Source organism: Tachypleus tridentatus, chromosome 7 (genome assembly GCF_004210375.1).
Source record: "Tachypleus tridentatus isolate NWPU-2018 chromosome 7, ASM421037v1, whole genome shotgun sequence".
Lineage (NCBI taxonomy): Eukaryota > Metazoa > Arthropoda > Merostomata > Xiphosura > Limulidae > Tachypleus > Tachypleus tridentatus.
This window is the reverse complement of record NC_134831.1, coordinates 157,185,172-157,194,542: the sequence shown is the minus strand read 5'-3', so window position 1 is coordinate 157,194,542 and position 9,371 is coordinate 157,185,172. Positions and strand designations below refer to the sequence as shown.

At 32.7% G+C, this 9,371-nt stretch overlaps 1 long non-coding RNA gene across 1 annotated transcript; it reads right to left on the bottom strand.

Moving 5' to 3' along the window:
- Nucleotides 1–2,589: 2,589 nt before the first annotated feature.
- Nucleotides 2,590–5,784, bottom strand: LOC143258175 (uncharacterized). The gene is made up of 5 exons (XR_013032174.1): nucleotides 5,697–5,784; nucleotides 5,378–5,504; nucleotides 4,679–4,806; nucleotides 4,187–4,294; nucleotides 2,590–2,704 (listed from the first exon to the last, which is right to left on the bottom strand). It is a non-coding gene; the product is annotated as an uncharacterized LOC143258175 (long non-coding RNA).
- Between the last annotated feature and the right edge of the window lie 3,587 nt (nucleotides 5,785–9,371).

Here is a 9,371-nt window from a genome sequence, read left to right as displayed (position 1 = left end):
AGACTGACTATGAACATGAAAATAAGTATAAGAACCAGTACTGAAGAAAGAAACGTTGTGATCCAAAAGCATACACTCTATAGAACGACCCCTCCCATAAATGTCAGCACCATCCCAGAGAAGATTGTGTCCATTAAGTTCTTCCAGGGTTAAAATGGGAGACAGCATCTGTTCAATAAGAGCATCAAGGTCTGATTGATCCTAGATCTTTTTAGGAGACAGGGAGAGAAAACAAACAATGATGGTACAAACCAACGAAATATGGATGGTTGCGGTTTACAAGGATATATCGAGTACCAAAGACAGGGCAGGCACATGCTAATCGACCAGAAGTGTCACCCCTCCAGGTGCTCATCTGCCACACAACACGTGATTTCTGTACAAAGAAAGTTGCCAAAAGGTGACTATATCGTCAGGTTTCAGTAACGTTTCCTGTAAGGAGGGACACACAGCATGATAAAAATAAATCAAATTCTTAATGTCATCTATATTCGAATAGAAACCTCGAAATTAATGTGGCCATTTTTATTATGTGGAGAACTGGGTAGAGAATCTTATGGTTTACGACAGCGTCGTTTTTTCTTTATTAGAAAGAGGTCTTTCGACCTTTATAGATTCTGTCCTGGATAAAGTGAGCTATTATCTGCTAGTAGGTGTAGAGTCCAGTGACTGAGGTCAAGAACAAATAAGCGTTCAGCATCTTTGGGCTCAAGAAGGAAATGGGCCCGAGAAAATGCCACAACTGGAAACAAAAGGAAGTAGATCAGGTAACGAATCATAGGGACAGAGAGAAATGTTGACTCGTCAACTCTCTCAACCACGCAGGGCAAAATACTCTTCACACATGGTTTAAAAATGGAGGCATGGAGAGATCTGTCTGCATTCCAAGCAGCATATATCTGAAAAGGAGTGGTGGACAGTAACTTTCGAACATCAGAGTAAGAAATGTTGTGAACCGTTTACAAATGCTGTAGCTCTGTTTCCTCCATCCACCTAAGGCAAAAATAAAATTAAAAAGAGTGAGAGGAAATCCACTGCAATTAACATAATGAGGGTCCATTTTGTAACTGTAGGCATCATATTCCTTTCCACCATAACGAACACACGTCAAAAAACCATGACATGATGTTTTCGAGTGACCGAATCTCTGACATTTGAAACATCTGAGAGGGCTGGGAATATATGGTCGTATCTTACAATTCAGATAACCTTCCTTGATGATCGTAGGTAGATATGGTGATGTAAAAGTAAAAAATAGTACATTTCTAGGTAGTATTATTCCGTCCTTCTGAGCAAAAATACGACGCACCACAAAAACGCCTTGCATGGAAAAACCAGGTAGGATCTCCGACTCGGGAATGTTCTTTAAATTTCTCTCAACAATAACTCCTCGTAACGAACTCAAAGTAACAAGGGGAGTAACTTCAATGGCCTTTGGATGCAAGAGTAGCTCATTGTGTGTTTGAATGGATGCTTCCACCAAGATATCCCCAGAACATAGTTTTCTAATTGACTTAGAAGAGCCAGCACACTACTTCCTTCTGAATAAAAAGGGAGATATCTGCCCAAACGATTTGTCTGATAAATAATTTAATATAAGAAAATGAGGTGCAGGTGTTGAAGAAGTTAAAGACTGCTGTTCAGAATCTTCAAGATGTAGTTGTTAACCTATGACCTGTTTTTTGTTATTTTATTTTTATGTGGAGTTGGTGGATCCATGATAAATAAAGAACATTTCAGTGCCCACTGTCCTCATTCACCATATAGCTTTACGAGAGGACGAACTACAATGTCAAACAATGACATTGCAGCAACTCCATGGTTTCGTGAGCATTATACCCAAACACCAACATCAGACACAGTGTTCATAATACCTGTTGAGAACATGCAACACGGCAAACACGTGGGTGGATGTTTAGATCCCAAAGGAGGTAAACTGAGAGTACAGAGCCTTCTCTGGAAGGCCCAGTCACCATGTATAGAGACCCACCTCGAGGAATAATCGGATTAACAGATTATTAAAAGTAACTTATAAAATTCTAAATCTCGACTTTTAAAGTTTAATTTCATCTAATTCTATACAATTTATAAGATAATTTAAAACGATTTTAATTTCATTGTTGACATTTTTTGCATCGTATAGATACAAAACTTTACTTCAATTTACAGCTAAAATGAAAGTTATTTTTTATATTTGTACAAGAAATATTAAAACTTTGATGAACAATAAAGTGTGCTAAGTTCTTATCTAACTGAATTTGAGTGAAACAAGTAATTTTCTTATACTGTTGTTTTTTACTTTAAATCTTAAAACAATGGGTTGACCAACTTTTGTCCACCGATGGGACCAGTACCCCTAATTTTAGCGTTCTAAGTCAAAAACTTAACATTGACAGTAGTTCTGGAAGATTGATTTTAATGAATCTGATTAGAGTTTTGTGTATCTTGTTTGTAACTAATGTAAAATACTTTCTGAGTGAAGTGATCGATTAATATTATTTTGTTTATAATTATTTTATCACTTTTTAAAAATAATACAGGAACCAAACTGTGCTTACTATTCTACATATTCAATTTACACATTCTTACCTTGTAAGATATTTTATCCTGAATTAAGCTTACAGCCATCCGGCTGGCGGCATGAACAGCTCCAGCTACAGAACCAGTGATGGATAAAAATTTGTATAAATGTCTGTCCGTATGTCTGAAAAACAGTCAAAAATTAATTTGCAAGTATAAAAGAACTTTCTTTCACTATTCCACTTGGAGTGTGTGCCTCAATATATTCTTGGTGTTAGTACTTGGTTTGTAATTACAAGTTCTAATTTTCTATTAGGTTTTAATACCATAATCAATGTTTTCATATATAAGATTTTGGTTCTTGTTATATCTAAAAATGACTTAAAACGAGAACAGTACTCATTTATTATGTAAATCGTACTTTCGGAAATTAAAACGTTTCATGGTTATGACTTCACAATACCAAATATTTGCACTTACCTTATAAAAAACATTCACAAATATGAATGGGTAATATGAACAAATAAAAACTATTGATAAAAAGTAAAATTCTTTCATTTTCAGAACCTCTTTTGGTGACACATGAAGTTCAACATGATTATTACTGTACGGTTCTTTGTCATCAGCTTTCAAATTAACTGGACATTCTTCCAATGATGCAAATAATTTTTCTTTTTTTATTCTTCTTGCACAGTCCACGTCTTTCGTAAGTGATTTATTGAGTTCTGTAGTACAAGATTGTCTTAACGTTTCGTTCACATTAGTTAATTCACTGGATATTGTTTGTTCCTATGTTAGAATTGTGGATACAATTGTTTCCTATGTATAGAAATAGCCAATATAATACAATACAAGGAAAAATAGACGTACCAACTTTTCTGATTTTCTTCAATTACCTGACAAAGCATCATTTAAACAACGCTATTTTATTAATTGATGAGCTGCTTTAGGTGAAATGTGTATAATTTCATCAAAGTTTATAGTTATTAATATAAATATCTGTCTTCACACCTCTGGCTCACTTTCTTTCAGTGTATATCCTGCGATGTCAAGATTTCTACTGCAAATAATATAACTTTACATTTGTTACTAAAGAAAACAGTAATCTTAAAGAAAACACGAAATCAGTATTGTTTAAAACTGTATTTGGAACACACTTTTCGTACTTACCACTGTCTCACAGAATTCCTACGTTTGTTCGAAAAAGTATTCATAGGAATAGTTAGTTTTCTTTAGGTTAAAATATACTTCCATAAACAAAATCACTGAAACTATGATCTTTATTTATTCATAATATGTTAGTTATCTTGCAGTTTTCAATGTTTATGTATTTATCAAACTTCTAGGTTTGTACTTATTGTGCAACTGCCTTGTGCACCACCAGATGTTAAATGGCCAAGTTTTAGAACATGCTAGTACTAAGAAAATATATTTCTACAGGTTTAATACACGTTGTTGTAACTGACTTATTTGTTAAATGTTGTTCAGTTGTTATTCAACACATGTCCACATACACATCTATTATTATTAAGATTCAAAGAACCACAGGTCTCATTACCGAAAACTGGCACTATTAAATACATCGCACTTAGTAAAATGACATGATACGAATCTACTTTGTAGTCTAAAATATCATAGTAAACATTCTATATCCAATTTCTCTAACCTGGTTTGATCCTCTTGGTAATTTCTGGTAAATAAGGAGCCCAATCAGTAGAATTACACCAGTAACAAAGCAGGAACACGTTCTATAATTACATCGTTGTAAAAAAAACTGAAAAAATATTAGGAGTTTACTCGTTAAAGAAAAATCAAATCTGTTTGTGAATTAATTTAATACTATATTGATGGCGTGACTTAAGTTATTAAACGGCGTTTTCTAAGAATTTTAGCTAACATAATGAACAATATTATTTTATATACGTTCTAAAACATTTAGTATTGATTTCAAACAACAATGTACAGGATTTCGTGGGTTATATATGATGACAAAATCTAGACTCTTTTCTTACAAGATATTCTAAACATTTGTAAAAAATACAATGACAAAATATAATAGTTTTAAGAGAAAGATGCAAGTAATTTCATGATTTATTGAAGTAAAAGTTAATCTTAAGGTATTTGAAAGCAGTTTTACTTCAAGAAAACTGTAACTTACCCATCAGAAGCAGGTTGGAGATTACTAGAATTAACGAAGAATATTTGCACACTATTCATAAAGAGAGGGTTTAAAGCTAACCCTGATCCCAATATTCCTGTCAGAAGGCCTTTTTCGTTTGGAAACCACTGTGAAAATATTTGTTAATTTATTTTCTGGCGTTTTATTTTTAAATACATAATTTAAAAGTTATATCATATTATAACCTCAAAGTATATTATATGAGCTATGTAGTGTGTGGTCAATAGTAGAAAGATCGGTATTTATTATGAGCAGCACATCCAAATGTACATCAACTATATTAAATTTAGATGAAAATAAACCACATCTACCTACTAGTTATACAAGGGGAATAACGACTAGATCACTTTAATAAAAGTTTGTAGACGTATAGTCCAATTCAAAAACTATAAAAGTTTCCTCAGATTAAAAAAAAAAGTTATATATTAAATATCAGTTTAGATTATTAACGTTGACACACACACACATATATATATATGCTTTCAGTAGCTAAGACAGTTTTCATATTTTTTTTATATTTGTATATATATGTACAAGTGATATTTTTAATTCTTTAAATAAAATAGCTAAGTGACACATTTTACATTTTTGAAAAGTGAAATTAAACATCTTTTGTGAACTTTTATTTCTCGTAAGTATATTTCTATAATCAGATGTTTTATAAACAATTATAATTACCTCTATAGCAATGACTACAGGGTGACCAAGACAACAGACAAAGCCCAAGAAAGCAATGACTCCATACGTGATTTTGGTAACTACAAGACCATGTTGTATACTCCAGTACGTCACTGCTATGCCAAAACTACTGGATAAAAAATGCTTATTTTCTCTCGTTTTATAACATGAATAAATATTTTACGACGTTTGATCAAGAACTAAGAAACCTACAAACACATTACCCGAACATTAAAATAAAATATATTAGGTATAGAGCTGTCATTGGGAGTTCAAAAAACAAACAAAAAAAAAACAACAACTGAAAAGTCAACATTACCGTATCTATTGTTCCTTTAGGTCACAATAAAATTTGTTTTACCAACACAGCACTGTTATTTTAAACATCATTAATATAGTGTTTCCTTTGTCCTCCAATTGTAGCATCGTTATCTTTATTCAGCACCTACATCTTTGATAACACCATATTGCAAAATTATCTATGTTTTTAATGTTTATAGGTGTTGTAACTTCTTCAATTGTTGAGTAAGTTGTTTTGAACTATTTAAAAAGTATAACTCCAAGTCCATTGCACGTAACAATAAGGTTGGTTGTTTATATTATTTTGCACTTTTCTCTTTTCACAAAGTTTGCATTGTTTATTCACATAAATCATCATCATTTTCAAAATTCCATGCAGGACAATAAGCAATGTTACTTAAATAATCTGAAGGCTAATGAGCAAGTTTGGGCCCGGCATGGACAAGCGTGTTAAGGCGTGCGACTCGTAATCTGAAGGTCGCGGGTTCGCATCCCCGTCGCGCCAAACATGCTCGCCCTCCCAGCCGTGGGGACGTTATAATTTGACAGTCAATCTCACTATTTGTTGGTAAAAGAGTAGCCCAAGAGTTGGCGGTGGGTGGTGATGACTAGCTGCCTTCCCTCTAGTTTTACACTGCTAAATTAGGGACGGCTAGCACAGATAGCCCTTGAGTAGCTTTGTGCGAAATTCAAAAACAAACAAACAAACAATAATGAGCAAGTTAGCTATCGCACAAAACCAAACAAATAAACAAAAAACACGTGGCTGGTCCAAAATAGTCCAAAATTTGCAAAAAAATTCAAAGGAATTGGTTTAAGTTCCATTAGCCCTTAGAATAATGGGTGTATGATTCATAGAAAATATAGATCAAATTTTCAGAAGGTAATAACAAAGTAGTTCTTACAATTTTCTAAAACTTTGTTGCTGTTGGAAAAAAAATATCCAAACTATTACTTGAAAATCAAGTTTTGTTTTTGTGCCTAACATATGGCATATTGTTTTTGTTGTTTATTTACGTACGCACACGGACCCTGACATACATACACTATATAAATAAGGGCGTATAAGATTATGTTTAAGAACAAATACATTTACGTTGTGACTGACTAAAACAAACAACCGCTGCAATTAGTGTCGAACAAAAAAAACAAATTTATTAAAGTTTTAGAACCAGAAAAATCCATAACGAAATTGAAGACGAAACGCGAAAGACATTCGAAACGTCGTCTTCTACACTTGTGTTTCAAAAAAGAGAGTTACTGTCCTTTGAAATAAATTTCAAAACTTTCAAATATTATGAACATAAAATCTATTACATAACCAAAACATAGTTAATAAATAAGTTCCTAATTAGTACTTCTTACTAATGTTAACGTACAATATCAATAAACATCAGGAAATAAAGGAATCGGGATTTCCTTGGTAATTAAGCACAAAGCCACAGAGAGTATTTTATGTGCTCTACTTACCCTGTTTCTAACAGTATACATTCGGAGATATTCCTCCGTTAGGTTTAGTTTGTTTTGAATTTCGCGCAAAGCTACACGAGGGCTATTTGCGCTAATTTTGCAGTGTAAGGCGAGAAGAGAGACAGCTAGTCATCATCACCCACTGTTATGTCTTGGGCTACTCTTTTACCAACGAATAGTGGGATTGACCGTCACATTATAATGCCCTCACAACTGAAAGGGCGAGCATGTATGGAGTTATGAAGATTCGAACCTGCGACCCCCAGATTACGAGTCGAATGCCTTAACCACCTGGTCACCCTGGGTCTCTCTGTTAGGAATCAGGAAAAACTACCAGAAGAAGAATAAAAACACCTAATTTCCCAAAATCCACAATACCCCGAATTTACATAATTTCTAGATCAAGAACAATATCAAGCAACAATGATAATTTTTTTTTAAACTTCACCTTGTGAACTAAGTTGTTTCAGCTTATGGCATGGTTTTCGTTTAGTGAATAGATCATGAAGTTACGTCTTAGGTGACTAGCTAACTTACATAATCTTTCACAACATTAATATATATAAGTCACTGTTAGAAAGAGATCACATCAGTTTATGTTACTGAAATTTATTGTGCTTTAGCCAGGGAAGTATCACCTTAATATCACTAAAACTTGATTGTTGAATTATATGATGAAAGAATAATAAATGAACGGAAATAAAACCATAGTGAAACGGAGTAGAACGTACTATCTCAAATCATATATAAACTACATAAATAGATGTGTATAAGATTATATTTTCATCAACATACTGATACTAATATACATAAACTACAAACAAAGTGATGACTTTTTGTTTTTAATTTTTACTTGATTAACTTTAAGAGCTCTTGTACATGCTTTAAAATGTGAACTTTCCAAATAAATCTCAAATGACATCTCTCTGTGCCAATATAATTCAACTGTGACTTTGGTTATTTACAGGTATACTGTCATTGTTTATTGTATTTATTTATTTAATTAACTTAACAGCTATATTGGAATTGTTTTATTCGTTTTTATTAGCAAATCAAACATAAGTCTAAATCTTACCTAAAAACACAAGCACCGATAACCATGCTCCAGCGACGCCCAATAAGAAAATCTAGTTTGCCTCTGAAGTAAAGTAGTGAACATGTAGAGATAAATGCATAGCAAATCCAGCTAGTTTCTCCATATGTTATGTCTTTCTTAACTTTTTGTTTGAGGTAGGATGTTAAGTAAAAAGTGAGGTTTCCAAACGTTAGTAGTGTACCGATTGCCAGATAAATCAGGAAACATTTAGCAACTGATATCAGGGATCGAGCTTCCATTCTGCTACATTTCTATACAAATAATTCAAATGCTTTATAATTTTAATAAACGAGGAAAAACAGTAATACATATCATATAATAGCCTAGATTGTAGATAATTCATTTAATCGTACCATAGAATCACAATTGTAAAATGTACATTTGATGTTCACTGCACTTTCATTATTTTGCTTCTGTTCTTCTACAATATAGAACTATAGGTATGAAACGAAGAGTAAAGATGATGTCAAAATATACTTTATAACGCATAAAGCAAATAATAAAAAAACATATTTTAAAAAAAATATTAGATAACAATATTTTATCCAGCATCAGTCAATTTAAAGTGATATTTTTTCTTGTAAATAATATATGATGTCTACACTATAAACATTAGATCTGGGTTTATTACAGTTTGTAAGAACGTTCTGCTCATACTAATGATGTAAAGTATAGCCACATATGCGAATTATAATGAACAGGCATATGTTTACCATGATTGTTACAGGTTGTAGGAAAGCAGGACACTTTCAAATAATGTAACCTTTAATGTTTTCTATGGAAGTGAAAAATTTTCCATCGCATCGCATTCTGGATTTCAAGTAATCACGAAACAACACACACTACTTATCGCGTCATACTTTTAAAAGTAGAAGATGTGAGGACAGTTTTATTAAGACAAGTTGTGTAAAGGTTACATCACTTTGCTTTGCAGAAGTTTGTTACAACAAAAGTCGAGATCAGAAATGGCGTAGTTGTAATATAATATCTCATAATAGAAAGCGAGGCAATACATGATATATCTGGTTTTTTGAGCATAAGTAGATATTTAGTGAATGAAATGTTCAGCATGAACAGAAACCTGCATCAGGCATAGAAAGAAAGAACTGCTGCTACGAAGAGCTTTGG